Source organism: Perognathus longimembris, chromosome 7 (genome assembly GCF_023159225.1).
Source record: "Perognathus longimembris pacificus isolate PPM17 chromosome 7, ASM2315922v1, whole genome shotgun sequence".
In the NCBI taxonomy this organism is placed as follows: domain Eukaryota; kingdom Metazoa; phylum Chordata; class Mammalia; order Rodentia; family Heteromyidae; genus Perognathus; species Perognathus longimembris.
This window is the reverse complement of record NC_063167.1, coordinates 84211741-84236169: the sequence shown is the minus strand read 5'-3', so window position 1 is coordinate 84236169 and position 24429 is coordinate 84211741. Positions and strand designations below refer to the sequence as shown.

The 24429-nt window shown below is 38.3% G+C and overlaps 1 pseudogene; it reads left to right on the top strand.

Moving 5' to 3' along the window:
• The first annotated feature begins 9059 nt into the window (after positions 1-9059).
• On the top strand, positions 9060-21613 carry LOC125355754 (annotated as a pseudogene).
• The last annotated feature ends 2816 nt before the right edge of the window (positions 21614-24429 follow it).

Genomic DNA, 24429 nt, shown 5'->3' with positions numbered 1-24429 from the left:
TCAAGTTCTTTTTAAATACTGATTTCAGAAATCACAAGGATATTATAATATATAGAGGCTTCTTGTAGGGGTTTGCAACAATTCAGGGCCCTCTTTTGGGGAGAAGGATTAAAAGGAAAATATCAAATACATGAAGTATGAGGCCTTAGACAGAGCTCAAAAAAAGTTTGCAAAATTGCAGGTGCTGATTCTTATTCCCATCATTTCCTCAGGGCAACATGACAATCTTTCTGAGAACCTGTGAGGGTGAGATCAGGACTTGAGTTGATAACATTTTTAGTAGGAAAAATAGTGAAGCCAACAGAACAGTTATGACAATACAGTGGCCAAATTCACTGAGAACCTCCAGGTTCAATACACTTGCAGTGTATAACATAGCAGTCATGTTGGCATTCATTTGTTTAATTAAGATAATGACTCTGTGAATTTAGAACTACTTTTTAAACTTTACAGATAAATTAAATTTAGAAAGGTAGATTCCAAGTCCTTGATAGTAAAAGGCCAAGTTTAAATTACAGGTTGTCTTCTTTTTGAGGTTGTACATGAAATAGTACATTTTGTTAATATGGAAACTTAAATAAAGTGAAGTTCAAATGTCTTCGATAACTCTCAGACCTTTACAGAATCAGCCCTATGTTACCCACTGTCTAATCAAACTTTTTTTGTTTTGTGATTCTTATACTCAATTACATTGTTAGTCTGTTGTACTCCTTGCAAAACTTGCTCTACTACTTGGTTCTGCAAAATGCTTTCTAGTAATGAAACCCTGCTCTCTGGTGTGATGGCATTTCTATAACTTCTTTTTCCACTTACACAAATTGGAACAGTTTACACCAACTTTTACTTCTGTATTTATGTTGTCTGAGGAATACAAATTCATAACCTTGTATGAATTACATTGTCAGCTGTCTGGTATCCAGCTCTCCTGCTCTGAGAATTGGGCCACAGTGCATAATAATGCACATGTAGTAATCATTAGGGATTCCATCTCTTCTGTTCCCTGTCTGGAAGATCAATGGCTAAAAGTTTGTGTAGCATTCCTCAAAGAATTAGACTCTTTTGAGAATTCCACAATGTCAGTGCTTCATTCTTAATATCATTAAAAAAAAAATGAGTCCCCATCCTAGTCCTCCAGGCTCCCTAAACACAGCCTTTCCATGCTCTAAATTATAATAGCAGTTTTCTCCTTTCACGCTTTGCTTCTCTCTTCCTCTGTAATTAACTACTTTTTTTTCCTGCAACCAGCCTCCCTAAAAAGGATGGCTCTCTCTTCCATGTTAGTTGATTACTGCTAAGTAGCAATATGATGGTTTGGTCAGACAGTTCTTTTGTAGTTTCTTTTTTTATACCATTCACCTACGATTGCCCAGTGAGGGAACTCTGATAAGTAGAATGGCCAATAACTACTACAATTCAGCACATACTCTTTCAACTCAGTAATCATCTCAGACTTCCCAAATGCTTGCAAGGCCTCTCTGCTTAATTATTTCATGTATGCAAAATTTTGCATATTACATAATTTCTGGCACAGTATTCCTATATTTAAATTATGAGGAAAGAATTGAATTACATCAATAGGCTGCACAAAATGCACAGTTTAATTTTAACATTACAACCATTTATTAAGGCCTCATGACAATCTTTTGCCAGGTTCTATGTGTGTTAGGTATGAAGCATACTTTTAAGAATCTTTTTCCATAATCCTGGCATATTGCAAGTTCTTGTATATACTAACATATCTACAATATATTTATAATGAAATTGAAATATTGTAATTTAAGCTGTATAGCTGTTTTACTGCAGGGGAGTTTTGCAGCGAAAGGGAACCCTGAATGAGGGGGGTAAAGATTAAAGAAAAGGAAAAATACAAGACAAGAGAAAAAAGACAAGAGACAAAGATGGGGTCTGGGAGGTCTGCAGCTCAAGATCATAACTCAAGACTGCAGCCATGTTTATTCTTAACTTACAGCTTCTATGCAGTTGGAAAACCAGGAAATAGCATAGGCTTAAAAATTCCGGAACACAAAAAGGCTTGGAGTTAGCAATACCTGACTATAGCTAAGACAGGATGAGGTTGATTAACATAAGAATGGACTCTGGCAGACATAGTAAAGCATTTCCATTTTCTATTAATCCATGTCCTTGCACGTCCTAGGGGCTTAGTTAAAGCTCCAATATTGAAAGGGAAAAAAAGCCTCAGAATACAAGGGTAGGCTTCATAAGGAAGTAGCTAGAGTTAAATGTATATCATGGATGAAGATGAGAGTATCATAGGAGAAAGAATATCACTTGGAACCACAGCTTGTAATATAAAATTGTGTGTGAAACTACTGAACTTCTAAGGTTAATAAAGTGTTCATATGATTGACTGGAAGAAGGGCCAAAGAGAGATTCATGATAGGTGGGAGCAAACTTGAGACCTACATCGCGATTGATGTCTTCCCCACAGCTGCTATTTCTCTATTTCCCCTTATCTCAATAAATACCTCTAATTTGCTATTTTCCTTTTCACATTCTTCAGCTCTCATCTTTCTATAAACCGATTGTCATTGCAAGGCCTGTCATAAAAGCATATTTGGTAAGCATATTGTGTCTTGGCTACCAGTCTTAGGTACACTTATGTGTTCTGGACCTATTTCAATCTTCTGAAATGATCTCTCTTTCTCTACACTCACTCTCCTGCAATCTGGCCTCTTATCAGAGGTAAGAGCCTTTTGTTTTCCACTAAAGAATAGCTTAGGCTTAATCTTTCACCAGCAGGTTGTCTTTTCTAATGTTTCTTGAGTATTAAACTTTTATTCATCCACAGGCAATTACAATATTTGTATTGATCTTTCTCTGTTTTTCAAATAACTTGTTGCTTTAATATTTCAATTCATAGTTTCCACGACAAGGAATATATTTCAAAATCAATATGAGAATGAAGTGAATCAGGAAACTGTGGTACATATACACAATGAAATTTTATGCCTCCATCAGAAGGAATGACACTGCTCCATTCATAAAAAAAAAAATGGAAAGACTTGGAAAAATCATACTAAGTGATGTGACCAGATCCAGAGAAACATAAACCTTATGGTGACCCTCATAGTGAATATCTAGTACATGAATAGGCTAGTCATGGTAGAAGACCAAAATACCCCAATAGGTACACCCATATGGCCACGTAAGAAGATGTCAAGGGAAATAAACTCCATGTTATGGAACCAAGAGTTGTACCACTGTTGTAATTATTCTCAACATGCCATGTGAACTCATAATATGGTTTTTCTTTTTCCTTCTCTGTTTGTTTGACTGGGTGGCTTATCTAGTTTTGTTTCTCTTAAGGTCCTTTCTTGTGGCTGTACTCTTGCTACCACTGTATTACATCCAAGTACCTTGATATTGTTTATAATGGTAATAGAACTTGAGAAAGGAGAGGGAATAACAAAATCGAGAGACAAAGAACAAACAGACAAACCATTCAAAAAGCAACACTTAGACACCATTTGGTGTAAACCAACTGCACAACTCTTGGGGGGAGAAGGGAAGGAGGAGGGGGGAGGGGGAAAATGAGGGAGGAGGTAACAAGTAGAACGAGAAATGTATTCACTGCCTTTCATGTGAACCTGTTACCCCTCTGTATCACATTTTGACAATAAAGAAAAAGAATGAGTCTTACCAGCTTTCCTGTCATGGCAGCCTTTGAATTGTAATCCTCAGATCTCAGCCTCCTTAGTAGCTAGGATTGTAAGCTTGAGACTGGATCACCAAGCTGCTGATTTCTTCTTATTCCCTTCTTTTCATCTGTTGGACAAAATGATATTTGTGAGACACAAGAAGAACTTATTACAAGTTGGAAAGTGAGGAATATAATGACAGAAGGGCCAAGTGATGGAGTAGTGAGGGTGGGAATAGAACATGTGTAGATAATGTTTTCAGTAGGAATGACAGGGAAAGGAACAGTACAGTTATGACAATAATGCAGTGGCCAAATACACTGAGAGCCTGTAGATTCAACACTCTCCTATGGCAGTTATGTTTGAATTAATTTGTTTAAGTTGGATAACCACTTCTTGAAATGTGAACTATATTATCTACCCCTCTGATAACTACATTTTGAGAGTTTTTAACTCCTCAATAACAGAAAGGTCATATTTTCCATTAAAAAGATTATTCTTGAGCTTGTGTCTAAAATATCACATTGTAATATATGGAAATTTGCACCAAGTATGAAGTTCCAATGACATCTTCTTTGCTCATTCTGAATATTTTATAACTTGCAGGCCTCCAAGGTAATAGTGCACATAAAAATAGAGATTTTTCTCCTATCTTTGTCAACAATATTTAATTTACATTTTACAAAATCTTTTAATAACTTAGGAATGAAGCTACCTTTAATAGGGAGTTAAGAAATTATTAATATATCTACATGCATGAACAGTTATGAAAGTAGACTAGATGGTGTGTTTCTAACTCTGGCTACCTAGAAATCAATGATCAGTTTTATGTTTCAAGACCATCCCATAAAAAGCATTCACAAGACTCTATTCCAACTAATAAAAAAGTACATGTCACTATGTAGACCATGTCAATGATGTAGAAAACATAAATATGAGAATTGAGGTCCACACCAACCTCATCATAATGCTACATATCCGTGAGCATACAATCTAATCAAACTAGCAAACATTTTATGAACTCCTAGAAGAAAGCAATTTGAAAGCTTTCAACATAATGCAGTATAAGGGAGTAGGAAATGTTCATTTCTCTCTTTGGATTAATATATTATTTCATATATTGAAATTATAGACTCTATCCCTAAAACAGAATATGATTTATTGAAACTTCCACTGCAGATAGTATGTCAAGAATACTGCTCTGCCACTGGGATATCTCCAAATGTCCTATTTCATTTGGTGGGTGAGGGGGGAGGTGCAAAAATTGAACACATGCTAAACACATGATCTCCCACTGCAGTCTATCTCTGGTCCTAGCCCATAGTTTTAAAAAATTTTCATATAATTTAATTTTAAACATTAATGAGCACAATAAACTAAATTTCCTCTTTGTAGAGCAATACAGGAAGATATTACTATTATTAGAACTTAGCTGTAATAATACCATAACAGAACATAGATGTGCAACTATTTCTATTCTGCATTTCTTGTTAGTTCTTCATGCCAAAGCCATCAAGTACTTTTTGCTTGTTGATTTCAGAAGTCACAAACATATGATAATATTTAGAGGCTTCTTGTGGGGGTTTTGCAACAATTCAGGGCCCTCTTTTGGGGAGAAGGATTAAGAGGAAAATATCAAATACATGAAGTATGTGATTTTAGAGGTTATTACAAGATGTGCAAAAAAAACTTTGTAAATTTGTAGGTGTTGATTCTTTTTTTATTCCCATCATTTCGTCTGGGGGACATGATAATCTTTCTGAGAAGCTGTGAGGGTGAGATCAGGGCATGAGTTGATAATGTTTATAGTAGGACCAATAGTGAAGCCATCAGCACAGTTACAATTACAATACAATGGCCAAATTCACTGAGAACCTCCAGGTTTGATATACTTGCAGTGTATAACATAGCAGTCATGTTGGCATTCATTTGTTTAATTAAGATAATGACTCTGTGAAGTTAGAACTACTTTTTAAACTTTATAGATGAATTTAGGAGGCTAGATTCCAAGTTCTTGATAGTAAAAGGCCAAGTTTAAATTACAGGTTGTTTTCTTCTTGAGGTTGTGCATTAAATAGTACATTTTGTTAACATGGAAACTTGAATCAAGTGTGCAGTTCAAATATTGTCTTCTGTAACTCTCATCCCTTTACTAAATCAGCCCTATGTTACCCACTGTCTAAATAAACTTCTGTCCTGTTGTGATTCTTATTCTTAATTACATTGTTAGTCAGTTGTATTTCTTGCAAATCTTTCTCTACCAATTTTTTTTTTTGCAAAACACTTTCTAGTTATGAAACCCTGCTCTCTGATGTGATGACATTTCTATAAATTCTGTTTCCACTTTCATAACCTGGGAAACTTTACTCAAATTTTTACCTCTGTATTCATGTTGTCTGAGCAATACAAAGTATTTTCTTGGTAAATTGTCAGCTGTCTGTTACCCAATTCTTCTACTGTGAGAACCGAGTGACTATGCATTGTTCTATATGTAGTAATTGCTTAGGGATCACATGTATTCTGTTTCTTGTCTGCAAGATCAATGACTAAATGGCTCATGTAGCATTCCTCAAACCATTAGACTTCATTGAGAATTCCCCAATGTCACTGCTTCATTCTTTTTAAAATTTTAATTCTATTATCCAGGTGGTGTACAGAGGAATTACTGTTACATAAGGTAGTGAGTACATTTCTTGTCAAATTAGTTACCCTTCCCTCATTATTCTTCTGCCTTCCCTCCCTCTCCCTCCTTGCCCAAGTTGTATAGTTACTTTCCAACACATTGTCTTGTAAGTATCACTGTTTCATTTGTTCCCCCTTTATCCTTTGTCTTCCCATTTTGATATTCTTCTTCCCTTCCCTAATTGAGATTAAATGTATATAATACTCAGGATAGCAAAGCCAAGCACAGTGACAACAGGGGATAAATCATAGGAAATAAAAATGAAAGGAAAAATAATTTCACATAGTACATTAAAAATAACCACAACAATCAAAAACCTCTTGTTTCCATATCTTGGAGTTCATTCCGTTCAGTATACTCTTATAAGGATCATATGTATATACATATTGAACTATTTTGATAACTTGCTAGGACTATGCTAGACATATACTAATTATTACTAGTGAGGGAAACCATGGAATCTATGTTTCTTTTGGTCTGGCTCTATTCACTCAAAATGAATTTTTCCAAGTCTTTCCATTTCCTTTGAGTGAGGCAATGCCATTTTTTTTCTGATGGAAGCATAGAATTCAGGTGTGTAAATATACAACATTTTCTTGATCCAGTCATCTACTAAGGGGCATTCTTTAAAAAAAAATATTTTTGCCAGTCCTGGGCCTTGGACTCAGGGCCTGAACACTGTCCCTGGCTTCTTTTTACTCAACGCTAGCACTCTACCACTTGAGCCACAGCACCACTTCTGGCTGTTTTCTATATGTGGTGCTAGGAAATCAAACCCAGGGCTTCAAGTGTTCAAGAAAAGCAATCTTGCCACTAGGCCATATTCCCAGCCCCTAAAGGGTATTCTTTTTTTTTTTTTTTTTTTGGCCAGTCCTGGACCTTGGACTCAGGGCCTGAGCACCATCCCTGGCTTCTTCCTGCTCAAGGCTAGCACTCTGCCACCTGAGCCACAGCACCCCTTCTGGCCGTTTTCCATATATGTGGTGCTGGGGAATTGAATCGAGAGCTTCATGTGTAGGAGGCAAGCACTCTTGCCACTAGGCCATATTCCCAGCCCGCTAAAGGGCATTCTTAATATCACTTTTAAAATCCTCATGCTACTCCTCTATGCTCCCCAGACACAGCCTTTCCATGCTTTAAGTGCTAATGGCAAGGTCTCTGTTTCTCTTCCTTTTGCCACTGTAATCAATTTTTTTCCCTATATCCAGTCTCTCCCAAAACATATGCAATTCTGTTCCCTGTGTTAATTTATTACTACTAAATAACAATGTGATGTTTTGACATAATAGTTTGACCAAGTGATTCTTTTGCAAGGATTTTTTAATACTAAAAATTCACCCATGATAACACAGTGATGGAACTCTGATAAGTAGAATGACCAAGAACTACTACAATGCTTCACATACTGTCTCAACTGAGTAATTTCCCGAGACTTCCCAAATACAAGGCCTCTCTGCTTAGTTATTTCATGTATGCAAAGTTTTGCACATTACATGATCTCTGACACATTCATATATTTAAAATTATGAGGAAAGAGTTGAATTAAATCAGTGTGCTGTACTGTGGGGGTTCTGGCTGTATACATAGAGGGGCGGTCCCCGATTGACCTCCCCTCCTCCCGCCCTGGGACTGAATTGCCAGAAGCCACTCCTATGCCTTCCAAGTCCGGAACTGGAAAGAATAGTTCTGGCTTCGCACGACTCCCATCTCAATCTCGGGTCCACGTGGATGCCTTCAAGATGGCACCGCTGGTGCCCAGGGGAGGTCCTATTGGGGCATGACGTCAGCCCGTGGGGGGACTCCCAAGATGCCACTCTGGCCAAGACAACCTGGCTCAGCCAATTAGCAAAGCCCGCCTTCCCGCCTTCCCCACTGTAATAAAATTCTTCCCTCCACCCCCTGGGCGAGGAGTTCAGTTCAAAACCCCAGACTGCCTCCCTGGAGTCTTCTTTTTCTCTGCGCCTCTCGATGACATGTGAGAAGGGGCAGGGGCAGGAGATTTCAGTAGCTCACTCTCCTTGGCTAAACGCAGCCCAACGAGAGCACGCCTTCACCTTCTGCAGGTGGAAGATAAGGCCAAGTGCTCTCATAGTTTTTGGGGTTTGGGCATTTCCCCAGGAGATAGGGGAAAAGGGATTCATCAGATCCCGACATCTGGTGCCCCTGCAGGGCGGAATCGCACGGCCAGGAATTTCGGGGTACAGTATCCCCACAGACTGCGTTTAGTGATTGGGTTGGAGGAGAGATCCCACTAAGATGGGCCAAGCGCATAGCAAGTGGAATGAACCAACGGTTAAGATATTATGGTTCATGGTAAAAAATACCGGACAGCCCATCTCAGATCCTACCATCAAGCGGATCTGGGAGAACCTGACCCAGGCCATCCTGTGGTTGGTTAAAGCTAACCCTCTTTCCTGGGAAACCTGGGACCAGCTGGGGAGGGAGCTGGATGGCAAGGAAGAGGAGATAGGAAATGACCTCCCTCTTGTGATTTTTCCAATCATCACCTCTCTCAAAGATTGGCTTTCTACAGGAGAGAATCCATTGAGTCAGGTGGGAGCTGCAGAGGAGAGCCCCTGGGGAGAAGGAGGAGACCTACCCCACCCCACCCCCCCGGGACCTGCAGGAGGAGGGCCTGATGCCCCATCCTGATGGGCCTGCGGAGGGGCTGTGGGCTGATCTTGATCATGGGCCTAGTTCCCAGAATCCCGGACTAGATGCCTCGCTCTCGAGACATACAGCCAGGGAGGGGGGCAGCCGGCAGCCTCTGCTGTCGCTCCCCCGCCCCCAGACAGGTCGCCCTGAACCCGCTATGGCTCGCCACGCTTCCACCACGACCACCGCCAGCGTCACCACTTCTGCAGCTTGAACAGCCACTGCCGGACTTTCTACCAGGTATAGAGATGGTAGACTTTGATATAGCAAGCATCACAGCTGGGTGGAAACATGAGGAAGTCAAGGAGTTTTGAGATCTTAGGAAAACGGTCACTGAGAGGGGACCAAACTCTTCTTGGGCTCACACCCTACTCTGTGGCCTGAGCAACCAGTTTTCCAATGCACAAACATGGAGACGGGTAGGTCAGGCCATGCTTGATAAGAAAGTTTACATGAGGTGGTGCGCATCCTTTAGGAATGCATGCTCTGATCAGGCTGAGAAATTTTGCAAACAATCGTCCAATCCCCATCACCTTCGAAATGATGTATGGGCCCGCCAATCCACATGTCACTGACTTTCCACAGGTCTCTCTTCCCGCATCCTACCGGAAGTGAGTGTGGGCCTTGGGGATGTGGCCATGGACATCCTTAGGGAAGGGGCCCTCAAAGACCATGACATTAGAAGTTACTCAGGGGGCGACAGAGGACCTCGTCTCATTTATCGAGAGGGTGGAGGAAAGTATTTAGGCGAAGGCTCCTTGGTCTCAGATAGACGAACTTGTCAGGTCCTTGGTTGGGACAGAATGGCCCCAGACCACAAACTAGTTTGTGCACGTATGAAAGACAAACCTCTAGAAAGCTGGATATATGCCTGTCAGGATCTCAATACTCAGACCCGCCGGACACAGGTGCTGACTGCCTCACTTAATAAGGAGCCCACTCCTGCCACAGCCAATATGGTAAGCAGAGGGCGATGTTATGGGTGTGGTGGCCATGGCCATTTCAAGAGAGAATGTCCTTCAGGATCTGTAAGACCTAGTGCCTCATTGGGATGAAGCCCCAGACAAACTAAGGTGCTGCCTAAGACACCTTGCCCCTGGTGTAAGAAGGGATATCATTGGCAGAGCGAGTGCAAGTCCAAGTTTGAAGCTGGGGGGAAGTCTTTAAACTAGTAATGGGGTGCCCTCCAGCCCCGTCACCCAAAGGAGGCAACCAGTCTAACAACAAACTAGTAATGGGGCGCCCTCCAACCCCATCACCCAAAGTAGATTGTCTCATAAGCCTGTCATTATCAGGGGACGCACTTTTCCCTCTTTGCCATCTGGATCAGTCCAGGCAAGCCAGTTCCTAGTTACTTAACTGGCAACTTCGCCCCCTATTCCTGTCGTCTGGGGCCCGGAGATCAAATCCCACCAAGGAGGAACTTCCTCCTTCTTTAATACCGTCCGGTCAGCTCCGGTATCGAGTAAGCATCGGAACTTTTTCCCAGCTATAGTAACCTCTATACTTGGCCTGTCTTCTGAGACTATCAGGACCACCCAGTGGACCTCAGGTTGGTCATTAGGCAGGTCGCTGGGTTGGTCACAGAGCTGGTTACTAGACCACGGTGGTCAGGTCATCTGGCCACTAATGGGATTGTTACAGCTGTGGCTGTCTTACAGCCTCGAAACCTTCAAATGGCCCAAGGACGCCATGAGCGTACACATTTAAACTGGAGAGGGTTACATCACAGATTTCCTTCAGTTCCTATAAAGGATTTTAAAAAGATTATTAGGACTTGCAAGGAATGTATGCCTTTTCTACAAGTCCCTCCTTTGCAATCTCCTGGAGTCAACCCCACAGGCTTAAAGCCTAATGTTATCTGGCAGACTGATGTAACCCACTATGCTCCTGTTGGAAGGTTAAAATATATATTTATGTTCATCAATACCTGTTCTGGGGCCTGCTGGGCCTTGGCACATGCGGGGGAAAGAGCCCGGCATGCTGAGAGTCATTTCTTAAGATGTTTTGCTATCCTAGGGCTTCCCCTACAAGTAAAGACAGATAATGGACCTTGTTTCACCAGCAAGCCTTTACAGGCCTTTTTTCAAACGTGGAATATTAAACATACCACTGGAATACCATACAACCCACAGGGACAGGCCATAATTGAGAGGCATGATAAGACCCTGAAGGATCAGTTATTAAAACAAAAAAGGGGGGAAGCCCCCATGACCAGCTGAGGACAGCGATATATACATTAAATATTTTAAACTTTTCTGAGGACCAACCTCTGTCGGCTTTCCAGAGACATTGGTCAAGCCAAACACCTTACGTAAAGGTAGAAGTCCATTGGAAGGACCCCCTCACAGAAGCATGGCGAGGCCCGGACCCACTTATCAGTGTGGGAAGGGTCTTCACATGCATTTTCCCAATCAGGGAACCAAATCCAATCTGGATACCAGCTAGAGGCTTAAAATATTGTTCATCTGAATGATCACTAAAGGGCACCTGCCCTTGAGGGATGTCTCCCTTTACTCTCTCTAGGAAAAAAAAAAGAAACCCTGGTGGATCCTCAATGGGGAGATGGAAGGCCTGCCTGTGTACATTGGCGATGGACCAGTGCCAGCTCTGCCTGCTTCCTGGGCATCGCCTGGTGTCCCATGGTGCAATGTTTTGCTGTGGCATCATCTGCAGCATTGCACAAGGACTAAAGAAAAATTTTACACACTGTTGCTCCTACTTTTGCTCCTCCCCTTGCTGCTTACCTTGGGGGCCCCATTGGGGGGAAATAGGAGCTAAAGGGTTTTGACACCTTAATGTTTTATGATAAATGTTTGCAATAAGCAAGGAAATTGGCACCTTCCTCCAAATGTTTACGTTAAAAAAAATGTTTACTAACCAGTGCTTTAAGCTACCAGCGCCTTGGCTGCTGTAGACCAACTAAAGTCACTGGAGCCAAAGCTTGGACCTGTTACTACCTCACTACTGGAGAGAGGGAATGTAGTCTGTGTCATCTCGGGTGTCACCAGATCGGATTAGGACTTCTCTATCTCTTATGGACTGAACCAGATAAGAGACCCTCCATTGCATTGTACCTGTCTAATAATTGCTCTGTGTTACAACTGTTCATGTTTGCATCCACTCTATGTTACAATTGTTCACGTTATAAGTGCCTTATGTTCACATTTGCACCTTGCTTACCTTACCCTCTGTTAGTCAAAACAGGTCTTCATTTGTGGCAGTGGCTAGGGCTGTTCGGGTCAACAGTGGCTTTTTGTTTTTGACCAATTGGGAACCCCACGAGGTTAGTCATAACACCCATTAGGACCCGCTACTGGCCGGGGCCCACAGGCATGGAGAAAAAACATCAGGGCTTTCTCTCGAATGCCAATCCCTCTCTTCCCGAATTCTCTCATCAGGCTAGCTGCCTGGCAGGTAGGTCAGCCTGAAGTGCCAGGACGTTCTTTTGCCAATGATGGGTATGATCTCCCACGGGGGAGGCAACCTAAGATAGGCGCGCCGTCAAGTAAGGCCCCTCCCTCCTGCTCTTTAAAAAATAAAAGAGGGGAAGATGTGGGGGTGATGGCTGTATATGTAGAGGGGCGGTCCCCGATTGACTTCCCCTCCTCCTGCCCTGGGACCAAATGGCTGGAAGCCACTCCTAAGCCTTCCAGGGCCTTCCAGGGGTGGGAGATTTCAGTAGCTCACTCTCCTTGGCTAAACGCAGCCCCAACAAGAGCACGCCTTCACCTTCTGCAGGCAGAAGATAAGGCCAAGTGCTCTCTCATAGTTTTTTGGGTTTGGGCATTTCCCCGGGAGATAGGGGAAAAGGGATTCATCAGATCCCGACACTGTACAAAGTCCAAAATTTAATTTGTACACTAGAACCATTTATTAAGGAATCATGCCATTCTTTTTCCAAGTTCTATGTGTGTTAGATATGAAGCATACTTTTAAGAATCATATTCCACAATAGTGATCTTGTATGTATGTACTTATTTATAATATATTTATAACAAAATTGAAATACATTTTCATGTTGTCATTTAAACTTTAATTTATATTGTCATTTGACTGCAGAGGAATTTTTAAGAATGCCAAGATATCTGGGAACCAGTAGCTCATGCCTGTAATCCTAGCTACTCAGGAGGCTGAAATTTGAAGATCATGGTTTGAAGACAGCTTGGGTAGGAAGGTCTTTGAGACTAATTTCCAATTAGTCACCAGAAGACCAGAGAAAGATCAACATAAATACTGTAATTGTCTGTGGATGCATAAAAGATCAATACTCAAGAAATATTAGAAAAGACAGCAATGCAAAGATTTAGGTGCCAAATTGAAGATAAAATGTGGTGAATTTAAAAAGATAGACCTGACAACATAAGTCCTGGTAGAGTAGCAAAAATAAACTCCCTAAGGGTGTAGGAAGGAAAGACAAAGCCAAATTATTCTTTAAGGGAAAACAAAAGTCTCTTGCCTCTGATAAGAGGCCCCATTGCAGGAGAGTGAGAGTAGAGAAAAAGAGGTCAGTTACTAAGATTGAAAATGATCCAGAAAACATAGGTGCATGTAAGACTGAAGCAGAGACACAATATGCTTACCAAATTGCTTTTATAACAGACTTTGCAGAGACAACTGGTGTATAGAAAGATGAGAGGTGAAGAATGTGTAAAGGAAAATAGCAAACCAGACCTATTTATTGAGATGAGGGGAAATGGAGAAGAGGCACCTATAGGGGAAGGCATCAGTTGTGCTGCAGATCTCAATTCATCTCCCACCGATCATTAATCTTGTCCTTCAACTCATAGCTGAGGCTATTTCAATTGATTCAAATAGCCTGCTCATGAAGACACTATTTTATTAATCAATTAGCTCATATTTCACAATTAATCTGATTGTCAACTGAAATTATTTTGTGTTTTCCCTCATTCCTAACATTATTCACAGTGGTTGGCCAAAATAAAACTCTCATCTCAAAGGGTAAATTAAGGAGTATCTTCTTCCCTGAAACTGAAAAAATATTGCCTTTATAGGATTTCACTCACATTGAGGAGGAAAAATAATATGAAAGTTTGATTTAGTGTTATATATGATATGGAATAACTGAGATGGGAAGAAATATATGAGTATTGTGAAAATTCCTAATACTCTACCAACACTATAGCCATGGTTTTGTAGAGGAGGAAATGAAAGACTGTTTATTCAATTTGTGTATCTTTAACAATAAATTTTACTTTTTATTTTAAAATTTAATTTTTAATTCTGAATTTTAATTGCCATTCAGTTAGTGAAAGACATCTTAATCTGATCTAAAGCAAAATAACTAATATAAAGATAATGATTATCAATAAACTTCTAAAGAGAAATGTTTCAGTAAGTTACTATTCCTTCAATAAGAAAAATATACATAGACTAGTTTCTAATGTTGATGATCCTCTTGTATCCCCTTTCTGTGGTTGTACCTGCACTAGCTCTGTATCTTATCTGAGTACATTGGAAACCATGTATACAGGTATTAGAACTAGAAAACTGAAAGGGAATACCAAAATCGAGAGACACAGGGTAAAAAAAAGACAAACGATTACAAAAGCAATACTTGCAAAACTGTTTAGTGTAAATGTACTGAACAACTCATGGGGGGAAAGGGAAAAGGGGAGGGGGGAGGGGGAAATGAGGGAGGAGGTAACAAACACTACAAGAAATGTATCCAATGCCTAACATATGAAACTGTAACCGCTCTGTATATCATTCTGACAATTAAAAAAAAATTAAAGAAAAAAAAGAAAAATATACATAGATTGTATTCCTGTGAGTTTTTGTGATTGTTCTCCACCTGTTGGGTAACTGTGTGATTAATAATCTTTTTCAGGTTATGAACACTTTGTACTGTACATATGGATGTGTTAATATTTACTTTGTAAACTGTGCCCTTTTTGCAGGAATATAAATAGTCACTTAGAAATAACCCTAATAGCTCCACAGCAAAATCAAGTTCTTTCTTTTGCTTTCAGCCATTGGGTTCTGCTAGGCTCAGTATTACCCCCATACTCAACAGGGACGGACATGTATGGCCCACCTGTTTGAATGGTGCTGCGTTGATTTTGATAAGGAATGTGAGAAGTACTTAGGTCCTAGGGGGTTTGGAGGGGTACAGGTGAGTGTTGTGCATAGTAAATATTGAAAACTTTATTTTGTTTATAGAAATTGGTACTCACCCACTTTTAGTGAGGTAGAGCACCTTGTTACTTTACTTATAAGTACTCTAAGATGATTTTCTGAAGAAGAAAACATTCAGTATTTGCAATAATTTAATATTTTTGAAGATGTGAGAACAGTTTTAATATACAATGCCTATTTTCAAGTGATTAGAAAGTAGGAACCTGCATATACAGAGATTCAGAAAGGATTTCAGATCATCAGGAAAATTCTAGAGCATCTAATCTATAAAGAAATCTATAATCAGGATTGGTTAACTTTTTAATTATAGGTCTCCCCACCGAATGAAAACATTGTAGTTCACAACCCTTACAGACCTTGGTGGGAAAGATACCAACCCACCTGCTACAAAATCTGCCCAAGGTCTGGCAATGAAGATGAGTTCAGAGACATGGTGACCAGGTATAACAATGTTGGTGTAAGTGAATTTGAGTTTCCTTTTTATAAATAAAATAATTTTAGTAACACTCATTGTGTTGCATATTTTTCTGTTTACTTGTTTTACTTCATAGTTCTTAATTGAAGATAAATGGTCTTTTTATTTACTAAAAAAGAGGCGGTTTAGTTTAAAATTCAGTTTAATTAAAATTAATCCTGGCTATGAACTCTTTAGATAGATCCATTTCCATATATTTTGTGAGCCAATATATCCCAAATTTTTGTCTTTTTTTGTGGTTTATTAATCCACAGACAGTTCCCTAGTTTTCTCCCTTGTATTGTCCTTATGAGAATTAGTCATTATCCTTTCAATGAGAATCATGATAGAATAGTCTCTGCCTTGCTTCCACTTATAATAATTGTAAGGAAATGTATAAGTGCTTCCTTGTCCTTTTCACATGTTATAGGTCAATGATTCCTTGTCTTTCTCTCAGAACTGATACCTACCAGCTTCAGAATGGCTTTTTCCATGTCTTCATAGTTATGATACTTCTGACTATTGGGTATTCATGAGTTATGCAAGAATGTTTTCAGGACTTAATTTCACATGGTATCTCTGACTTTTCTCTATTCATCAGTTATGCATGTATCTGACCACCTATGTAGAACAGTTGTTAAGACTTCTTTTCACATGACTTTAGTCTCTTCAGAAATTTAAGAGTATTTTGGAGGATTACTGAAATCCTGCTGATTTGATTCAATAAATCCTTACTTGTGTGCCTAAAGTGAAGCTGACATAATCTTTACTTTCAGGTCCGTATTTATGTGGATGCTGTAGTTAATCACATGTGTGGTGCAGGGGGTGGTACAGGAACAAGCAGCATTTGTGGAAGCTACTACAGTGCTAATAATAGGGATTTTCCTGCGGTTCCATATGCTGCCTGGGATTTCAATGATGATAAATGTCATTCTGGAAATGGGGAAGTGATTAACTACAACAATGCAAATGAGGTAGGTTTGTTTGCTTTTAAATAATCAGAAGAAATAACTACCTGGGCCTTGAATTACACAGTTATATTTGATTGAACATTATTTAAAACACTATATATTATTTAGCAAATGTGCCACCAGAATGAATTTTATCAAAATAAGAACTCTCATTGGTATTCATGAGCATTGTGAGGATTTGATATCTTGCATCACACACACACGCACCCTACACGCATGCATGCATGCACACACACATGAATGTATGCATGCCTGGTCCCACATGTGTTCAAACGTGTGCTAAATGGAAATACATCTGCAGTAGAATGTCATTATAGCCAATGCACCTTGTCAAGTCATTATGGAAGAAGAGCTGAATAAATGCTGCATTGCTGAATAAATGAAGAGATAATTAATGAAATAGATTCTTCTGTGAGACATAATTTTTTTTAACAAACCCACCATTTTACTCCAACAGATCAGAAATCACAAAGTGTCTGCTCTTCTTGATCTTGCACTTGAGAAAGATTACGTTCGTACCAAGGTTGTAGACTATTTGAACCATCTCATTGGCATTGGAGTAGCAGTATTCAGACTGGATGCACCTAAGCACATGTGGCCTGGAGACATTAAGGCATTTTTGGGCAAGCTGAATAATCTGAACACCCAATGGTTTTCTGCAGGGAGCAGACCTTTTATTTACCAAGAGGCACTGTGTAAAATGGAATTCAATAATTGCCTTTTATTTGGAGGAAGCACACAAAATCCCTTCTATTAGTCTCATTTATAGAAGTATAATTTTTACTCTTCCAAATCCCAATCTCCAGATAACATCATGGAAGGCTGAAAAAAAAAATCATACAGCTGTTCCAGTCTCAAGCCACTCCTACTTTGGATCTTTGCTAAAACAGTATGAGCTACAACATTGTTCCTTAACGAGTTAAGCTTTCTCTGGAATAATTCTTCCATGTGTAAATTCCTTCTTTGGTGGTTTTCAAGAATGAAATTATTCAGCTATTGACCCCACACCAAATGTCATGATAATAATGTCAGTTTTTGTTCCTATGATGCATATATAAGACCATGGTAGCTTAACATGGTCAGTCAACTAGTCACCATTTCTTTAGTCTTCTTTCAATATTGTACCATACAGTTTATGAGAAATCAAGAACTGAATATCATGAAAAAATTTTATTAGATCATTTATGATATATTGAATTTATTTTGGGGGGACATAATACTTTGTTCATTTAAATTTTGCTAAGAAAACCTATGTCTTCCTACCATTTTTGTCTGCATCCCCAGGTCATTGATCTGGGGGGTGAGGCAGTTTCAAGCAGTGAGTACTTTGGAAATGGCCATGTGACAGAATTCAAATTTGGTACCAAGCTGGGCACAGTAATCCGCAAGTGGAATGGAGAGAAGATGTCTTACTTAAAGTAAATGTAATTTAATTTGTCATTTGAGCTGTTTTACAGATTTGTTAATCATTTTATTCTATTACATGCTATCATTCTAGAGCATTCCTAGACATCTAAATAGATTGATAAGAGTGTTATTGTTCCTTAGCCTTCAGTTTACCCTCATTTCATTTACTATGTCAATCACAAGAAGTATTGTTGAAGCCAAAATAGTGCCTTAACTATTTTTTATCACTGTATGATGGAAGTATTACAGATTTTACTCTGTGCATAAATTTCCTGTTTCAGAGTTTGTATTTTTAAATTGAGCAAAGGAGTGTCAGTTCAATTTGTCAGTTTATCAGAGAATATTCACTAATCACTTCTGTATCTTTCCTGAGCCACCCCTAAAGTCTGTTAAACCAATTAAAATCGATAGAAGTCTAGTACTTTTAACCACCTATATGTGGTAAAACTGTACTTATACCTAATCTATTACTTTGAAATAATAAAATCTAATTTTATAACACATGATAGTTCACACTTCTAGAATGTAGCTCAAATTTATTGTAGTCAAAAAATGATGAAGTTTTTTTCAAATGACAAAATTCTTATAATATTCACACAAATAGAAAGCATGCAACCATCCATAAGGGCATGGAATACATGTACAGATTATTTCATATTCATGCACACACATACACACACACAAATACCCAAAATCAAAATCCTATTGTATCCATTTGATTAGGAACAGTTGTTGAGTGTTGTCTGAAAACAGATTCAGATTCTTCCATCTGTTGTAATGGTACACATGTGTATATTGTTCTATTTAAAATAGGAACTGGGGAGAAGGCTGGGGCTTGATGCCTTCTGATAGAGTCCTGGTCTTTGTGGACAACCACGACAATCAGCGAGGACACGGGGCTGGAAGAGCATCCATCCTTACATTCTGGGATGCCAGGTAGGAGAAAACGTTCTCTGTTTCTTAGGATCGTGCCTTTAGAGATGATCATGTCCATTCTATGACCTTCCATTAAACACCATCTTATAACCTTCAGAATGTACAAAATGGCCATTGGATTCATGCTTGCTCATCCTTATGGTTTTACACGAGTAATGTCAAGATATCGTTGAGACAGAAAATTTCAGAATGGAAAAGTAAGTGTTAATGGTTGTACACGAGTAATGTCAAGATATCGTTGAGACAGAAAATTTCAGAATGGAAAAGTAAGTGTTAAGATATATTAAAACATTTCTCTTAACTCTACATGTGTTGGCTACCTTGTCTATTCATCAGATGTCTATTTGAATGTAAACATGATGGTAAGCATTCATTTAATATCATAAAATATAAGGAAGATCTCAATTTTAGCTTTGTATTGTCTTGGAAGTATTTTAGGATATGTATGTTAGTAGATATATCCAAAAGCTAGTAAAAAATCAACTGATATTAGTTTGGGAAATATCATATTTAAAGCCCTTAGAATATTATGCTTAAATGTTATATTTATATTATATTTAAACATTTGGGAAATATTATATTTAAATATTGTATTTATATATAACTATTATATCACATAGCTTTAAATCTTTTTTTTTTTTTTTGCCAGTCCTGTGGCTTGAACTCAGGGACTGAGCACTGTCTCTGCTTTTGTTTGCTTTAGCACTCTACCTCTTGAGCCACAGTGCCACTTCCGGCTTCCTCTGTTAATGTGATGCTGAGGAATCAAACCCAGGGCTTTGTGCATGTGAAGCAAGCACTTTACAATTAAGCCAGTTTTCCAGCCCTTTTATTCAGTTTTCAAACAACCAAATGTAGTCTCTATTTACAGGTGAAGTTACTGAGGCAGAAAACTAGCTATGTTGATTAGATTTTAAGAGAAGTGATTTTGAAATATCTGCATTATTTCTAGTAATCCAAATTGTAATGCTCTCATCATTTCAGCAACATTTATTTATAGTGGTAATAGGAAACAAGTATTTGGAAAGAAAACTCTATGAAAAAAACTCATTACTGTTTTTAAAAACTGTCCCTACAGAGCAAGAGCAAGAATGAGATACTCAGTAAAGAAACATAAACAAATGAGAATATTTGAATTCTAACTAAAGACACAGCAGGGACAGATGTATCAAAAGTGGGTTTGGTGTAGTGGAGAAGGAAGAGGCTAGCTAGCAAATGCCATTTATAATGGCAACTTTGTGTTCTCTAATTAAGGATGTCAGCGACTGGATGTGGCCCCCCAACAATAACGGAGCTATTAAAGAAGTCATTGTTAACCCTGACACCACCCGTGGCAATGGCTGGGTCTGTGAACACCGCTGGTGTCAAATCAGGTGGGAATGTGTACTTACCTAGTGATAATTTTGGATACTGGCCTTCCCTAATATTTGACTTCATCTCCTGAAGTTGAAGGATTCAGCATTTCAACATCTGATTGTACTTGTAGGAACATGGTTGCTTTTCGAAATTTTGTGGATGGCCAGATATTTACCAATTGGTCGGATAATGGGAGCAACCAAATAGCTTTTGGAAGAGGAAACAAAGGATTCATTGTCTTTAACAATGATGACTGGTAAGTAGCTACCAATAGAATCTTAATTTTTATATTATTATGTTCCCCATTTTTAGTGTATACTTAATGGACAAGGGAGTTTCAGTGTCATATTTTCATACTTTCTTTGCCCAGTTCACCTACTTCTTTTCTGTTTAGATAATTTATCCTAATTATGTTTCAATGTCCAATATTTAACTATATTGACGAAATATATCTGAGAAGACAACATCTTTTCCCTTAATATCTGTCTTTGCTGGCAGAAAGAACTAAATTAAACTTAGAAATAGAGCTTTATGATGAGAAATGTTCTTACTACCTTAGGTATGTAACTTCTCTGTACATCACCTTGACAATAAATTAAAATTTTAAAAAGCCAAAAAGTTAAAAGAGCCTTATATTCATAACTGTATATTTTCTTAGACATGCTAAATTGTTTCTGCTTGTAACCTAAATTTTCTCTAACCTCATGGAAAATGTTTTTGTTAGAGATATTATCCTAATTTTTATATATAGTTAATATTTTCTTAGGCTCAGAATTGGACAAGTATAAAATTAAAATATAGATACATGTATACTATAAAATATTTGTATGTTTGTGGCTGTTTATGTAATGTTTATTTGTATACTCTTTGTTCTGCCTCTGCCCTTTGATTATCTACTCTAATATTCTACTGCTTTTGTTGTTACTGTCATCACTGACAGAGGTTGCCATCTGTGGCATGATTGCGGTTGGTTTGAGAAACCTTCACATCCTCTCTTGGTTCTCTGTGTTTGGATTTCTCTCTTATGGAGACCTTGACTGTAAATAGTTTTTACAGATGATCCCTTTCTTTAGAGATACCCCTTGCACACTGGCACTTATCTTTGTTGAATTAAAATTAAATGTTAACTTTTTGCCTTTAGGTCATTGTCTACAACTTTGCAAACTGGCCTTCCTGGTGGGACCTATTGTGATGTAATTTCTGGAGATAAAGTCAATGACAAATGCGCAGTAATCAAAATCTCTGTCTCCAGTGATGGCAGAGCTCAGTTTTCCATTAGCAACTCTGCTGAGGACCCATTTATTGCTATTCATGCAAAATCTGAATTATAAAATGCAAATTAAATAGTACACTCAGAGTAATAATCAAGTGTCTTTCTATTTCGTTCTCCTAGTTTCATGAACATTTTAAGTTAACAACTGGAAAGAAAGTTAGAACAAAAGGAATTACTCAGTTATAGGTAATATGGCCAAGATACTATATTATATTTGGCAGGATCCAGTTTTATCTACTTGCCAAAAATTTGTCAGAGTGACAAAAGAAAAATAAATTTAACTTATTATGAAGCCTCTGGAAATTATAATGCCTAAGACTTAAGTAAGTGTGATAGCTAATAGAAAAGTAGGTTGTCAAGAAAAGTTAGAAAAGGCTATGGAAAGTAGTGGTTGACAGATATTTGAGAGCCTCAAACAGAGAGATGATCAGCTAGAAGATGCACCTATACATATGTTACATTGAAGAAAGCATTACATGTTGAATCTAACTGAATCAATTGTCTGTGGTAAATGTTTTAAGACTTAACAGTATCATTACTGCAAAGAGCAGAGGAAATATTACATAAAATTGAAAAGTAACATGAATCATATTAGAGATTGGCAACTGAATGCCAGCACTTCTGGACTCTCATGGACATGTTTAACAACAACAAATAATAAAAAATAATAACAATAATAAAATAACGCAGCCACTTTTGTAAAGTGTTTATAAAACCATGTTAGGGGAACATGATCCACTCACAACCTAAGCAGGAAAATTAGGTTAGAGTTTTATTCTGCATTTTCAGGATCATGTCATCTGCCTGTTTGGAAGGCAGGTTTGAATCCTAAACCAACATTTTTCTCTGTAGGGAAGGAAGCTAGATCATATTCACCAACTTGACTTAAGGGAAGCACTCTAGAAGCTGATTTCTATCTTGTTTACTTTGTGTGTTAAGTTTGACAGGTGCCAGGTACCAGGTTGGAGGGTCTGAAGAACATACCTCAGCCAGACATGAGAGGCTGTAGTTCCTTATGTAGATTAGAGATGGAACTCCAGAACCATGATTTTTAAGGCTACACTAGTTAGCCTGCAGTGCAACAGGCAGAAATAGGAAGCTTAAGAAAGAAAAACAGCAAACTTCCTCCAGTAAGCATTATATGCAAAACCCAGAAAGACATGCCTAAGAAACTCTACTCAGTTAGCATAGAGAATGTCTTTTCTGAATGAAACTAGATTTCAAAGCATGACAAAATTGGTGGTTACCTTAGGAGAGCAAGTGCATGAAGGAGTAGGAGAAATAGGGAGAGAGAAAAAGACAGACAGAGACAGAGAGACAGAGAAACGGGGAAAGACACAGAAAGAAACTGACAGAGAATACAGATAGAAATAAGTGACCAATACACAAAGTAACAGAAAATTTCAATTACTTCAGAAATTTAACATTAAACTGTAGAAGTATTAAAGAGTTCTGGTGTTGGTGGCTTATACTTTTAATCCTAGCTGCTCAGGAGACTGTGCTCTGAGTATTATGACTCAAAACCAGGTTGGGCAGGAAAGTCCATAGGACTGTTACCTCTAACCACCAAAAAAGCAACAACAAGCAAATAAACAAACAAAAAAACACAAAACAAAGCACCAAAGGTGGCTCACTGGGAAAGCAACAGCCTGTGTGATAAAGCTAGGAGTCAATGCCCAGGCAGGTCCTGAGTTCAGGTCCTGGCACAGAAAGAAAAGGAAGAAAGGAAGTAAACAAAAGGAGTAGCTAAAAAAAATTATATTGCTCTCTGAAGGATACACAGTAAATGAAAATAGAACATGCATTGGAACTAGGGAGGGAAAAAGGAATGCTAAAATTGAGAGACAAAGGATAAAAAGACAAAACAATGTAACAGCAATACTTACTAAACTATGTAGTGTAAACCAACTGTACAACTTGTGGGAAAGGGAAATGGGGGAAGGGAGGAAATGAGGGAGGAAGTAACAAGTTGGATAAGAAATTTACTCACTGCCTTACATATGAAACTGTGACTCCTCTTTACATCACTTAAGCAATAAAGAAATGAAAAAAAAAGAGCACAGTTGGCTACGTAACTAAAACTGGGATATATTCATGACACAAGAATACAAACTAAGTAGATCAAAGATGAGAAATACTTTTCAATTATTGTGAGAGAAAAATTTTCAGAGGGATGCAGCAACATGCCTGAGAAGACAGAATGTAGAAACATTGAACATGAAATCTTTCATAGTTACTTAGTAGTGATGAAAAGAAAAGAAAAAATGCACATGTTGTTAAGGTGCCTATCTTTATATTAATTCATTTAATAACCACAAAAATTTTCTGAGGAAAATGATACAAGCACCATATACTTCACCAAATAATACCTTTCTTTTCTCAGCTGGCAAGCATTCCCAGGTTCCTTTGCAGCTGGAAGTGGTCATATGACTGAGTTACAGCCAGAGGAAGATGAAATTGATTTGGTCCCTTCTGGCCCTGGGTCCTGTCATACGTCACACTCTTTGTTCTTCATATGAATTGAAATGACATTATTTCCTTAAGTGACCTTTAAAAAGACCAAGTTAAAGGACCAAGTTCTGTCTTAGAAATTGGGTCTCTTAAGTAAGTCAAATCTAATTGTAACTAATAGTGAAAAGATCGTAATTACTAAAGGAATATAGTACCCTTAAAAATAACCTCTTGATACCACTTTCATCTATTTGTTGGTACAGATTTTTTAGAATTAAAAGTATATATTTTAATCTCTCACAACTCCCAGCAGAATACTGGATACCTAAAGATATTTAGATATAAAATAGATAAGTCAACTGGAATGTATTGCATATATTTCTTCTAATTCCTAATATTCTTTAAAATAATTTAAATACTAAAGT